General features: G+C 37.6%; 1 non-coding gene across 1 annotated transcript; it reads left to right on the top strand.

Moving 5' to 3' along the window:
• The first annotated feature begins 15,487 nt into the window (after positions 1 to 15,487).
• LOC112397527 (U6 spliceosomal RNA) lies at positions 15,488 to 15,594 on the top strand. Its single transcript, XR_003002813.1, has one exon. It is a non-coding gene; the product is annotated as a U6 spliceosomal RNA (small nuclear RNA).
• Positions 15,595 to 15,931: the final 337 nt, after the last annotated feature.

Genomic DNA, 15,931 nt, shown 5'->3' with positions numbered 1-15,931 from the left:
ATATTTTTCTCTGTTCGTTTTCTGTCCGTAGAGCCTCAGACAGCACCGCTATCCAGGGCTTACCAGAGAACCTCTTTTGACATAATGTCTTACCAGAGGACTCATTGCATGGTTTCCTTGGAGACACAGAGAAATTTTAAGTCAAAGACGACATGATTGATTGTGAGTCTAGAGAAATCATTCTTGATGTAGACTTGAGGCTGAAATGGACAGAAATGAAACTGGATTCACGGAGAAGGGCTAGAAATCAACTGAGATTCGATAAGGTTCCCGAGATAAAGCAGTGGCAGTGGGAAAGGCTTAAGAGATATTAAAGAGGATTTACAGGATCTGGGAACTGATTAGATAACAGGGTTAGGGAGAGGGGGAAATTTAAGATAACTTCGGGATCTACACTTGCTTATCATCCTGATTTAAAAAATTAACTATGAAGAATAAATCGGACTCCGGTTGATTAACAGGGCCAGAAGAAAAATAATTTGAGAACTACTTTGTCTCCCTGAAACCTAAACCATTGTAATTCCACTTGGGGTCAGTTTTGTTATTCATTATAATATGAAACATCATACTTCTTAAAATCTCTGAACGATAAAAAGGGAACTGGTTCCCCCCTCTCATTTTATTTTACATTTTTTAAATATGTGTGATCCTTGCATGTATATGTTTATCTGGATGGAATGAACAACCTTTTTTGATTCTTCCCTTTATAAAGTGTGGACAGAAAGGAAAGGAAGGAAAATAGAAGTTCCTCTGTACAATCATTAATGATCTAGTAATCACAGCAGCTCAATTCAAGTAAAAGCCATTTACTGAGTTCCTATCCCCTGCAAGGCTCTGGCTGGGTGCTGAGTTGTGCCGTGCCCAGAGCAATTAGGGGCTGCTGAAAATTCAGGGCCCAGTGAGAGGTCCTGGGTTAGGCAGAAGAGGTGACCAAAGGACTCATCTATGAAATTACCAAGACAGAGTCAAAAAATGAGTTTGTAAGCCTGGAAACAAAGCCAGGGTAAGTTCCAGAAATTTCTGTGCTCTAGTTTTTTTAATATGTAAAATGATTAAAGTAGTGTGTGATATTTGATTTGCATATTATAATTTGCAGGTACAAGATTTAATTTCTGAAAGGATGTTTAATTATTTTCTTGGAAGACTGAGTGATTTCTTACTCCTGTTAATGGATAACTAAGCCCAATACCTTTGTTTTACAGTTTCATGTCTTTAGATTTGAAATAAACAAAAATTTAGAAGCTTCTCCTTAAGTATGAGTCAAAAGAGAAGTAGAAAGATGATACATCAATAATTACCAGTTTTCCTAAAAACCTATTTAGAGTAGTTATACAAATCTTTAAACTTATATATCATTTTTATTTTTTTAAGTAAATATAGATCAAGATACCATGTGAAACATGACTCAAAGAAATGCAAATAATTAGGTGGCAATGTTAAGATATTCTTCATCCAAAATAAAATGTTTCTTATTCAATAATGAACCTTTGCTTTTTATTTATTCATTTAACCCTTGAGAGCTTACTATCGATATATGCCAGTCAGTGGTATGAGTAATAGAGATACAATAGTAAACAATACAGAAAAGACATCTAATCTCAATGTCAAAAACATTACTTTTCTGTCACACACACATGCTACTAAGTCTTTTTATGGAATACTAAAGGCATGAAGATGGTTAATAGTTGGGAAATTATTTTTCTAATTATTTCTATGATTTTAACCTAATTTCCATTATTTGCACAGAACAATGCTATGTTCTGTTGAGTCCCATGAAGGTAAAGAAGGTATGGTTCTTACCCTTAAGGATTTCACCATCTGGTGAAAATGGTTGACCAATTCCAAGATAAAGAAGATAAGTTAAGTATTAAATGTCAGTCCTGCAGGTGAGATCTTTATAAAACAAAAGTTTCCAAATTGCACTTCTTCCGTCATACTCTCCCGTGTAATTAGCCTACATCAAGCTAGAAGATTCTAAAATAAAAGAAATGAAGAACATTTTGAACATCAACAAGACTTTTCTGGAAAACCTCCTCTTAATATGGCAGAAATTAATGCTTTTAAGCAAATGTAAAAGTCCTAGACTATGCTATAAATTTAGTAAACACAATTTTTGCAGCCATTGTAGCAAATTCCCTAGGAAATACCCACAAAACTTGAGATAAACTTGCTGTCAAACCCTATAAGAAGTGGTTGATAATAAGTGGATGTGAAAAAGATTGCAATCCTGAGAGAATCTGAGTCGCTTTATAAGACTGGGAGGAGAGCAGAGTGTAGCTTATGATTCTGAGAGAGAGTGTTATTCCTCTCCCATCATAGAAGAGAGGAAGAAAGAGGACCGAGTTTATTCTTTATTCTTGCCCACATTTGGGGACTGAAATTGAACGGCCATCAAAGTAAGCCAAGGCTGTAGTGGGACACATTCTTGCACCATTGCTGTGGAAAAAACTAGATAGCTCCCTGCAGTTGGGTTTCATTACGTGGCACAGATGTCTTTAAGAAATGGTAGCCTTTTAGGAACTATGGAGAAACAAAGTTGGGCAGGCTGTGCCAGAAGCCCGGGTGAGCCAGTGACATTACTCCTCGGCTAGGAAGATAATGGCATAAGGACATCTCTGGGCAGCAGAATAGCCAGGCCTGCAGATATATAGAAAACATCTAACAATTGCGCACGGTGGATGACTGTGGTTTGTGTGATAACTGAGGAATCCCACCACCTACCTCCGCTTAGTGGGAGGAAAGGACTTAGCAGGTTGAAAGTTCCCAAGTGTAAATCCAAAGTAAAATGGCATTCTCATTATTTGATACTTGAAAGAGACAGAGAGAAAGAGAGAGAGAGAGAGAAAAAACACAAGTTATAACACTATTTATTCTTAGGCATAAGAATTGGGTAATTGATAATTGACCCCTCTGCTCCTCCACATTTCCCAGCCTCCCTTGCCATTGCATTTGGTTCTGGTCATTGAGATATGGACAGAAGTGATGTGTCATTTCTAAGCCTGGCCCATTAATATACCCCTCAAGATTCTTCAGCTCTCTCCTTTCTTGCCATGGTGACTTGGGAAGATCAATGTGGCAGAGGGACAGGATGGGCCCCTGGACCTTCCCTGGACTTCATGGATGCAAATTTAAACCTTTCGTGTGTTAAGTTCCTCAAACTTACCTGTTGTGGCAATTGGGGTTGATTACCTGGACAAATATAAGTCCCAACCACTATCATTGCTAAGGTGAGAGGTTAGAATTGCCAAGCCCCTCTTTGAAACACGTCTTCAGAAGGGCCTTTTATAACTATGCTCGCCCTCCCCCAACTTGGAGGTTGCCTTTTTCATTAGTTTTAAATTAATAGGGGTAAGGAGCTGGAAATAAGCACAATATATATTACTCCAGTGGCTTCTAGTTTGGCTGAAGAATGGCTCTCTTATTTAGATTATACTAAGGAGTAAAAAATAATGCTCTCTATAATTCTAGAGCATATATGGACTAGTTAGAGAAACAAGATGCAATCAACTTGGAATCATTAGAAGAATCATTGTCAATTCCAAGGGACCCATCCCTTATGTCAGGACTCATTCATATCATTAGCTTTCTATTTATGTGATATGAGGACAGAGATTTTGATCCTCTTAGGAATGACTATTTTTTTAATTGAAGTATACTTGATGTACGATATTATGTTAGTTTCAGTACTACCTAATTATTTGACACTTGCATATATCGTGAAATGATCACCATGATAAGTTTAGTAACCATCTGTCCCCATAAAAAACTACTACAATATTATTGACCATGTTTCTTATGCAGTGTATTACATCCCCGTGGCTTATTTATTTTGTACTAGAGATTTGTACCTCTTAATTCCCTTCACCTATTTCGCCCCCAGTCCCATCCCCCAACCCTCCGGCAACCACCTATTTTTTCTCTGTCTCTATGAGTCTGTTTTCATGTTGTTTTGTTTGTTTGTGTTGTTTTTTAGATTCCACATATGAGATCACATGTTGTCTTTCTCTGTCTGACTTATTTCACTTAGCATAATACCCTCAAGATCCATCCATGTTGTTGCAAATGGCAAGATTGCATTTTTTATGACTGAGTAATATTCTATTATTTATATATATAAATAATATATATGTATTTTTTGCAGTACGCAGTGTGTGTGTATGTGTGTGTATATATATATATTTATATATGTATTTATATATATATTTATATATGTATATATATATAAGACATCTTCATCCATTCATCTATTGATGGACACTTAAGTTGCTTCCATACCTTGGTTATTGTAAATAATGCTGCAATGAACATAGAAGTGCCTATTATCTTTTCAAATTAGTGGTTTTGTTTAATTCAGGTAAACACCCAGAAGTGAAATTGTTGGATTATATGGCAGCTTTGTTTTCAATTTTTTGAGGAATCTCCATACTGTTTTCCATAGTGGCTGCTCCAGTTTACAATCTCACTAACAGTGCAAGAGGGTTCTCTTTTTTCCACATCCTCGCCAGCACTTATTTGTGGTCTTATAGTCATTCTGACAGGTGTGAGGTGGTACCTCATTGTGGTTTTGATTCGCATTTCCCTGACGATGAGTGATGCTGAGCATATTTCTTGTGTCTGTTGGCCACCTGTTTGTCTTTTTTGGAATATGTCTATTCAAGTCCTCTGCCCACTTTTTAATTGGGTTGTTTGATTTTTTTGATGTTGATTTGTATGAGATCTTCGTATATTTTGGATATTAACCCCTTATTGGTCATATCATTTACAAATATCTTCTCCCATTCAGTAGGTTACCTTTTCGTTTTGTTGGTGGTTTTCACCATGCAAAAGCTTTTAAGTTTTATCAGGTTCCATTTGTTTATTTTTGCATTTGTCTCCCTTGCCTGAGGAGGCAGATCCAAAAAAATACTGCTAAAACCAATTTCAAAGAGTGTACTGTTTATGTTTTCTTCTGACTTTTATCTTAAAATGAAGTTTTGTCTGTCAGTTATTAGCATTGCACTCTTTTCTCTGAGAGTATATGTCCATTTCTAATTCATTGATGACATATATTTTAGACATTATATTAGATCCTGAAACAAACCAATCATAGAGTTACACGTTTATCTCTGTACAACTTGATCTGGAAATGCATATTGACAGATATATTTCCAATACACATTCTGTTCTAATGTCATTGGAGAAAGAATACATGTGTGAAGTAGAAAAATAAGGGGCAATTTGTACATCAATAAGTAACATTTCCTCCACTCAAAAGTCACCTTCAGGGCTTCCCTGGTGGCGCAGTGGTTGAGAGTCCGCCTGCCAATGCAGGAGACGCGGGTTCGTGCCCTGGTCCGGGAAGATCCCACATGCCGCGGAGTGGCTGGGCCCGTGAGCCAAGACCACTGAGCCTGCGCGTCCGGAGCCTGTGCTCCACAACAAGAGAGGCCACAACAGTGAGAGGCCCGCGTACTGCAAAAAATAAATAAATAAAAATCACCCTCAGAAAACAGTAAATGTCCTTTGTATTTTGCTGCCATTTTCTTAAAGAAAAAAAATCCATTACACTGAAACATGGTTCCCCTGATCAACGTTTGGAGCATGTAACTAGAGACAATAAGCTTAAAATAGGAAAGGGGAATAATTAAATAGCTGACCGTAAAAGTTTATTATACAATTAGTTACATGCACACGCTTGTTCATTTTTCATTCTAGACTACTGTTATAATTAGAAAAACTTTAAACACAAGAAAAAAGAACAAAGTTATAGAACATGTAGTTCTGTTTACAACTCAATGATGACTAATTTAGATTATCAGATGGGTAATAAAATGGAAAGTTTCCAATAAAGCAAAACATTTAACATCAATTAAAGTCTTCCTTATAGAGGTAGAAAATATAAAATTTTACTTATCAATCTTGTTTTCAATAACACAGCCTGAAGATATCATGTAACTTGCCCATTTAACTCTTGAATGAATCTCTTAAGAGATTTAAATTGGAATAAATATCACATCTTGAATCAGAATTATCAATGTTAATGTCTACTTAATTTCTGGCTTTAAAACTAATATAAGTCATGTTTTCATGATCCATATGGTATTATTTTTCTAAGGCAAGACATTCAAAATTAATTATTTTACTTTAGTCCAAATTGTACATAAACTGCTCACAAAAACATAGTTCTGATATCATCAAAAATCTATAAGATACTGCAAAGCAGATGGCTTAAGTTTAGCTATACATTGTTAGAGATATGATATTTAATCTCACTCTACCTGGAATTTTCTTATTTATATATATATTAGTTTTTCTGCCTATATAATTTATAATAAGTTATTCCCAGCTCTAAAACTGTGTTTTTTATTAAGATACAAAACATAATATGCACAGAAATGTGTTTAGATGTAAAACATTCACTTAAGTGAAACATTATTATATCATATTATTCAATAATAATTGCTTACATTTGTTTCAGACTCTTTGTATGCATATTAAATCTTCTCAACAAAATTAGGAAAATTCAACATAATTAACTCCAATTATAGAGGAGGAAATGAAAGTTTAAGGATTAAGAATATTGACCAAATTCACCCATCTAGAATTATAGAATTGAATTCACATTTGATTATGATTAGTTCATTTGATTTGAGACATTCTGAAAAGAAGTTCAATACCTGAGACCTTATGTTTTCTCCACTGTCATTGTGTCAGAAACGCTATGTTGAAACTCAGTACCATCCCCACTTTATAAACACTTTTATGTATTGCAGGGGTGGAAAGCCCAGACTTCCTTGTCAGCAGGGTTCCATTTAGACTTTGCTGTTTAGAGGTTCTTGGTGAGATTTGGGAGTTAGAAGAAGAGAAACTTCTATTCTCTAGTGGCAGACGTCTATAGAACGTTGCCAATGGTTTCTTGGTGATCTCTTAGAATCACCTGCTGCCATGCTGCTGGCATCTGAGCTCATCCAGTGCTTGCTTTCTGGGATCTCAGCATTCTGATCTCTGGCTAGTAGCAGCTTCCCTGATTTTCACTCCTCTGACTTTCCCAATGACTGTGCAAGCCTCTAATGCCTACGCATATCAACAATGGTTTCCAATTTCCTGACTGAAGCTCTTGGACAAAGAATTTGATACCAAAGTTTGATACAGTTACAGAACCTCATAGAAGGGAATCTGGAATTGGTTATCTGACTGGGTTAGATTTGAAGGCAGTAATTATCTCATTGCCAGTGAAAACTGGGCTATTGGTAGTTCTCAGCATACAGAGACAAAATATTTGCTTAAAGTAACATCTGAAGACACTTGTAACTCCATGACTATTGAAAGGAAGGACACTGGAAGATGAAATAGCTATTCCAATACAATATTATAGTGGAAATGATTATTATCCTGACTTTGGAATCATTTGATTGCTGCGTACTGCAATGGAAAAGTGAGTCAGATAATGACAGGTTTATGGTTCAAAGAAGAAGAGAGCCTTAATAAAAGATATTTCTCAGCTCTTACAGTCATAGAACCAAAGTATCCAAAAACCAGGCTTAAGATTTGATCGTATAGGTCATAGAAATTAAACACCAATTGATTTCACAGTTTCATCAGGTCTCTTTTGTGAAAATTAGGGATTAGGCAAGAGTGGGATCCCAGGAACTGGAATGTATGGATTTTGTATGGATTCTAATGACTTTGAATATTTTGATCCCCTGTTATTACTGAGCCTCCCTTTCTAGAAGCCAGTGCCACTGCCAAGCTGCTTCCTCAATCATTCCTACCCTTCCCTGATGATCCTACAATGACTTCACCCGAGACCATCGTGCACAAAGAGATGGGATTCTCCTCGCAGTCCACTCCCAATGTCTCTCCTGTCTCTAGCCCATAATTAGAGCCCACTGACAAGGATTTGAGTACAAATTGAGAGCCAACAGGAGATAGCATACACACCAAAAGAACTGTAAACTTTTTGTTAATTTATATTAAGGGAAACTCAGGGAATATGTGTGAGGAATGGATTCTAAGCCATTAAGACCAGGGAATAAGGAACATAACATTGATATAGGTCAAATTTATTGTTATTCATTGCACACACAAGTGTTTCTAGATTTAATATGTGGTTCAGATAGCTGGGAATGACTCTTACAGTTTCATTGATTGATTGATTGAAACCTAGACTCAGAGTCGTCCTACACTAAATGAAGTTGAGATATCAGAACTTCCTTGACATAATGGAGAGGAAGGAACCCAAAGGCTTAAGGAGGCAGGAATGTTGGAACGAATTTATCATGTGCAATTAATTAATTAGCTCCCTTACCATGTGTCCCGTGAGGATCCAGATAATAATTGTTTCCTAAAGACTTTGGAAAAATACACTGATGAGGAGAGCAGAACATCCTTGAGGCTTTTAGTGACTGATCTTTACAAATCAGGGCTGATGGTGGGAGATACTATCAAGGAAATAGTGCCATACTTAAAAAAATAAGGACATCCCAGAGTAGCAGAAGCTTCTGGCTACACTCAAGCACCAGGAACAAATGGGGACTGTTACTGAAATTGGCTGCAAAGTTGGGGTGGTAGTCAAAATGGTTTGATTTGCAAATTTTTTGGCAGTGGCTAATTGATTATGGTGTCTGTAAGGCTGAAAAACAAAATGGGAAGCCTGCTAAAGTGTTACTTAAAGTATATAATCCAATAACATCTAGGTCTTAATTCAACACAGTAGAAAGTGATGCTGCACCCTCACCCCTAATCCATTCCCAGACGTGAATCAATTCATGGACCGAGAGTGCTTTGCTTAAAGGAAGACCATGTTCTCTTGAGAGAAGACCCTGTGACACTGCCACATACGTTCACTGTAAATCTGCCTTCTAGCCTTCCTCACAAGACATTTGGTTTTTCAACATAGTGATTGTGCACTGAAAAATGGAGTTACCTGGACATTTGGAGATTTATTGGACAGTTTCCCTGAGATGAAATGAGAAACTGAAATTCAACTCTGTTCCACCTGTCAGAGGAGACTTATGGAGGTCCCAGCGGAACTGCAAAACCACAGAGGTTATTTTCCTTGTTCCTGAATACCTACTTGATTTAGACATAGTAAGTGACAGAATTCCTTCACGGAGACAGGGCTATTTTAGGAGGAAGTGACAATTGGAACCACTATCAAAGCAAACAAAAGTCAACAACACATCCCTGGGGAGACTGCAAAGACTAATATCACCATCAAAGCATTGAAAGGTGGCAGAGAGTTCAGTCTAACTACATCCCTCACTTAATTTCCCTAATTAGCCTGTGGAAAAAACAGATGAATCTTGGAGAATAAAGGGATTATTTTAAATGGAAGCTGATATTCACTCTAATTACAGCAACTACTGGAACCTGGTATTCAGCTATTAATCCATAAAATGTTTTTTATGTACACTGACTCAGAAAATTAGAGGCAATTAGCTTTCACCTTATAGGGACAGTAGTACACTTTAACTGATTTATCTCAGAACTATGTCAGTTTTGTAGTTATCTGTCATAATCCAATCCACAAAATCATTGTTTCACTGTCCCACAGCACATTAAGGTTGTCCACTCTATTGATGATAAAATCTAACGAGTAGGATGTAAACAATACCATAGATGCCTTGCTTGAGACACTTGTATGACAGATGATGAGGGATAACCCCATTAAAATTCAGTGACCTGCTACCTTAGTGAGTTTTTTAGTGGCATAGTGGTCTGGTCTCGTTGATGTATCACATTCAATGTGAAAGACAAGTTGCTGAACCTTTTGCTCCTTATCCCTGAGAAAGAAATAGAATTCTTGGGAGCGTCTTTGGATTTTGGATACTATATTTGACTGCACTGCTCTGATGCATTTACTAAGCATTTCTCAAGGCTGCCAACTTGTCCAGGCCACTCTGTCAACTGCAGCTTATGACCTATAGATCTAATGGAACTTGAACTGTCTATGATGCAAACAGGAATGTTCTAAGGAGTCACTGGCGCACTCCCATAGGAGACCCACTGTGAAGAGACTCCTAGGGTTTTAGAGCAATAACATAACCTCCTTTGCACACAACTTCCTCCTTTTCAGAAACAATTCCTGGTTTGCTACTGGGCCCTCATAGGGACTAATTGTCTGATCACAGGAAACTCATGATCACATGAGCATGAAATAATGTATTTGATATATCAAGATGACTTGATATATTGTAGAATGCACTGAATGATGGGCCAGTATGGAAACACTTCAATTCAACTGGGAGCGACATACATACAAGATCAGTAGGTTCCAAAGGCTAAAAATTTAATGTGCTGATCACTCAAATTCTCATGAAACAATTCCTAATGTATTGCTACCTCTCCCTCAACTCACACTACATCCTCATGTGGAGTTTCCTCTAACCAGTCGACTGAGGAATAAAATAACTGCCCTTGGTTTAAGCTGGTTCCAAGAGACATGCTAGCACTGGTCATATTTGGACTGTTGCAGAATCATAGCTCCCTCAGGGGATGCCCTAAGAGGTAAAAGAGAAGAGGAATACTTTCAAAGAACTCCAGTCACCTTACTTTCCATTGTGCATGAGAGGAGAGTGACCAGAGATAATGATCTATACTAATTCATGGATGATAGCTAACAATCTGGCCAGATGGTCAAAGCTTTAGAAGGAATTAGGTGACAAGAAGGTATAAGAATGGAGCTCTCAGAACGCACAGAAAGTATGAAAATATTTGTTTTCCGTGGGAATGCTAATCAAAAGTTACCGTGGGGCTTCCCTGGTGGTGCAGTGGTTGAGAGTCCGCCTGCCGATGCAGGGGACACGGGTACATGCCCCGGTCCGGGAGGATCCCACATGCCTCGGAGCGGCTAGGCCCATGAGCCATGGCCGCTGAGCCTGCGCGTCTGGAGCCTGTGCTCCGCAACGGGAGAGGCCACAACAGTGAGAGGCCCGCGTACTGCAAAATAATAAAAATAAATAAAGTTCTGTCAAAAGTTATGTTTCCTGTCCCCATAACTCGGGCTCTGCAGATTCTGAGATCTTAGTTCCTAAGAATGGAGAATTTCTACCAGGGAGCATATTTAACTTGAAGCTCAGATTGCAACCTGGCCATATTGGATTTCCAATGTCATTGAAATAACAACAGAAGAAGGAAATACTGTACTGACTGGGATGACTAATCCTGATTAACAAGGGGAAATAGGACTGATGCTGCCATAAGGAATGAAAAATGTACACGAAATTCAGGGATTATCTGAGTGCGTCTGTTAATACTTCCAATATTGTTAACAAAAAATCAGAGCTACCCAACTAATGGCTTGGACCAATCAGGAATGAGGTTTAGGGTTACTCTGCCCAGCAAAAGCCCATAACCACCTCAATGCTGACTAAGGACAAAGTGAATATGAAATAGGTAATAGAAAAAGTAGGTTCTAAACCAATTATAGCATTATGATCAGTCACAGAAAGGACTACAGTAATTGTGCTTATATTCTTGCTTGCTATATTATGTATATATTATACGAGCCAAGTTAATTTTCTCCTTCATCTTCTCCTACTAGTTTATGTAAGGAGTGTTGGTGGTTACATCTCTAGCTTAGTCTGCAAGTTATAGGATATTAAATAGGGATTGTGACTGAGCTGAAAAAGAACAAATATCCAGAGATGGGTACAGTGACATTTGAATTTTCATGCCTTGCCTTTGGAGGGAGAGAGTGAGTACATCTTCATTAGACTGAGGGATGACTGCAGCAGGTCAGTGAAAAGAAAAACATCGCTGCTATTTGGAAATTTAAACACAGATATACGGAGAACCAACTAGATATTGTGTCTTGATATGTAGTATGATCCCTGTTCTTTTAAACTGTGTCTTGTAACATGGGGCTTGACAGTTTGGAAGCCACGTTAACTAGATTTACTGGCCAGTGGGGATTTGGTTTAAATTCTGCCAACGGAAGCCATTTGTGTGAGATTTGGAAGTAGAAAATACAGAGAAGCCACTATTCTCCAGGAGCAGCTGGGCATCTGCAGATGGCAGGTATGGGGTTTTGCCAGTGGCTGTCAGGTGTCCTTCTGCAATGCTGTGGGCAGCATACATCATTGGTGGCGGTTTACTTGGATTCTTCTACTTTCTGATTATTTGATGTTATTTTTAGTTTCCTTGACCTTGCAATAATTGTGTAAGACCATAATTCCCTGTATTATACCCCTTCCTCCTTAAAATACCTAGCAATAGTTTCTATTTCTCTGATCAAATCCTAATATACATATTGTATCTTTATTCCTATATTTGGCCATTGGCTACTACGAAGACTTTATAAGACTGTGTGGGGCTTCCCTGGTGGCACAGTGGTTAAGAATCCGCCTGTCAATGCAGGGGGCATGGGTTCGAGCCCTGGTCCGGGAAGATCCCACATGCCACAGAGCAACTAAGCTCATGCACCACAACTACTGAGCCTGCACTCTAGAGCCTGTGAGCCACAACTACTGAGCCCACGAGCCACAACTACTGAAGCCTGCACGCCTAGAGCCCGTGCTCCGCAACAAGAGAAGCCAGCACAATGAGAAGCCTGTGTACCGCAACAAAGAGTAGCCCCCGCTCGCCACAATTAGAGAAAGCCCACGCGCAGCAACAAAAACCCAGTGCAGCCAAAAATAAATGATAATAAATAAATATTTTAAAAATCTTATAAAAAAAAAAGACTATGTGAGGTGAACAATGAAAATATATTTCAAAATGTACGCATAGGGCTTCCCTGGTGGCGCGGTGGTTGAGAGTCCGCTTGCCGATGCAGGGGACACGGGTTCGTGCCCCAGTCCGGGAGGATCCCACATGCCGCGGAGTGGCTAGGCCCGTGAGCCATGGCTGCTGAACCTGCGCGTCCGGAGCCTGTGCTCCGCAACGAGAGAGGTCACAATGGTGAGAGACCCGCGTACAGCAAAAAAAAAAAAAAAAAAAAAAAAAAATGTACATCTAAATAAGTGCTTACGTGCAGCATTGTCTTGTAATACAAAGATAGCCCATAAATGGTATATTTAAATATACTGCACATTGTGTATTATAGCTCAAGTGGTTCAGTAATACTCAAAACAAAATACATTTAATTTGTCTGCTTGAATATTTAGCCAACTCATATTTATTATGTTGGTATCCCAAAATGTTACCCTGCTGAAGTTTCTGCCAGTTTAACTTACTGTGAGTTTGCCAGCATAAATGGAAATAGAAGAACAGGTTTCGTTGTGTGAAAATCATCACAGATCCAACCATATGCTTTTTGAAAACATTATTATTTAAAATTTATTTTTATCTTACTTGAACTGCATATTCTTCTGTGTCACAAAGGGGAAAGGAAAGGAGAGTGATAGTTACTTTCAGCAAAGAAGACTGTATTTATTTTTTCTTTTAGTTAGACAAGCTAACTCTCCTCCATGTCTTTTAGTCAAACTGCCTGGAAAAGCTTTGTATTTCTAATGGTGTGTCAGCGTTTTTTGAGTGACACTCTGCCGATTTAAAAGAAAGGAAAAAATATTTCTAGGATGGAAACCAAATATCTCAAAATGGAGTAGATTCATTATGGAAACTTTTTAAAAATAGTGTTTTAAAGAATATATTCACTTTTAAAAAACTGCCAAATAATTTTTAATCAGCCCAGTATATTTCTAGGCAAATTATTTCAAAACAGATGTTTGTTTAAAAAAAGAAGAAAATAAATATTGAAGATTCTCAAAAAACTTTAGGAGATGAAGTGCAAGCTCCTTGGTGTAACCCACACTCTGAGAGCATCACTCCCCCTACTGACGCTCCATCACCCTGTGGACTGGCACACACCACAGCGTTTCCATGTGTGACCATTTGCTGCTCCTGGACATACCAACACTTTCAGCTCCTGCTTGAGCAACGCTTGGATCTGAATCCCATTAGCCACCTGTAAATGTCTTTAGTGGTTTATATGTATCTTTTCAACTAGATTGAGTTTGGTAAGTGTAGAGATTCTTCGATTCATTTGTGTATTAATGGTGCTTAGCAAATGTAGCTCGTAGTTACCAACAAATGGTCGAGAAATACATGAAATGAGTGAATGAATCATAGGATTTTAGATTTGGAAGGAATATTAGGGGTTTTACTGTCCAAATTCCTTGTTTCACAAAAGGAAAATGAGGCTCAGTGAGGCTTTGGTTTGGTCAAACTCATACAGTAGAAATGTAGTGTTGCTGGTCCTGAAACACAGTTATCTCAGCTCTCCATTCAGAGGTCTTTCTACCCTTTCACTCCTGGCTAATTTGGAATATTACTTGGAGGGATTGTGGTCCTTTTTTAAAATATTTCACTGTGATACTCCTAATATCCTTGGGGACATCATTCACATTTTAAAAATAATTGGAGAAAAGTACCTATAACTTCAGGCATTCAAATAGCTACAGTAGCCCTCTTGTTTTTCAGCTGCCTCTGTCTGTTACTATTTCAACACTTTATAAAACAGTAGCACCATTGTGGCAATTATATAGTATTTCTATTATGGGTATAGATATTCTATAGCTATATGTGACTTTTTATTATTAAGTTGTCAGAGTTCTTTATAAATTCTGGATACAAGTCTTTGTCAGAGAGATAGATGAAATATCTATCTATCTATCATCTATTTATCTATCTATCACCTATCTATCTATCTAAAATTTCTACCCAGAATGTGAGAACATATTTTCATTATCTTCCTAGTATTTCTTGATGAGTAGAAATATTAAATTGTGATGAAGTCTAATTTATCCATTTTTTAAATTTTTATGGTTAATACTTTCTGTGTCTGTAAGTACTCTTTGCTTAGCCCCCACATCATTAAGGTATTCTTTATGTCTTCTTTGAGAAATTTTATAGAGTTTACTTTAAAGTTTAGGGCTATTTTCAACTTAAGTTAATTTTTTGTATGGTGTGAAGTAGGACTTGACCTTAATTGTTTTTTCATATATTCATCTAATTGTTGCAATATTATCTATTTATGGAAAATATTTTCTTTCTCCATTTAGTAGATTTGACATCATTCTTGAGAGTCAATTCATTATATATAGGTAGGTCTATTTCTGTACTCCCTATTTTGTATTGTTGATTGTATTGTCTATTGTCTTAGCAAACTCACTCTGTCTTGATTATTGTAGCTTTATGGTAAGTCTTTAAATCAAGTGGGCATAAGTCCTGCAGTTGTATTCTTCTCTTTCAAGTAGCTTTTTGCTATTCTAGGTCCTTTTCATTTCCAAATAAATTTTAGAATCCGCTTGACCAGTCACACCATGCAATTCATTGAATCTATAGATCAATGTCAGGACAAAAGACATGTGAACAATATTACCTTCCAATCTATGAACATGGATTTTTTTCTGCTCCTTCATTTAAATCTTCATTTCTCTCAGCAGTGTCTTGTTATTTTCATAAAAGAGATTATGCATCTTTTTGCAAATTTATTCCTAAAAACAGGCATACCCTCGGAGATATTGCGGGTTTGGTTCCAGACCATGACAAGACAACAAACACTGTGCTCGCTTCAGCAGCACATATGCTAAAATTGGAATGATACAGAGAAGATTAGCATGGCCCCTGCACAAGGATGACACAGAAATTCGTGAAGCATTCCATATTTTTGAGAAACGTGAACTCGCCAAACAAAGATTTCAGGGTAAATGTTGTCTTTACCAAATGAAGTTAAAGGAACAAGTTATATTTAAAGTTTGAATGGAAGAGCCTGCCATTGTTGTTCCACATCTTGTTGTTGCTGTTTACAGTCTTTTACTGAGCCTACATCTTCATAAGATTCTTGGCAGGTATATGTTGGACACTTCTGTTTCATGGTCAAGGCAAGATCAGAGGCCACGGATACTGACAGCTGATTTGTCTGTTTTCTTCTGTCTTCTTCCATGACTGTATCTACTGCCTCATCTTGATTTACAAGCAAAACCTAGAAAACCTACAAAAATAAGTG

This window comes from Neophocaena asiaeorientalis, unplaced genomic scaffold, assembly GCF_003031525.2.
Source record: "Neophocaena asiaeorientalis asiaeorientalis breed wild unplaced genomic scaffold, Neophocaena_asiaeorientalis_V1.1 scaffold10, whole genome shotgun sequence".
Lineage (NCBI taxonomy): Eukaryota > Metazoa > Chordata > Mammalia > Artiodactyla > Phocoenidae > Neophocaena > Neophocaena asiaeorientalis.
This window is presented reverse-complemented; position numbering and strand designations above follow the sequence as displayed.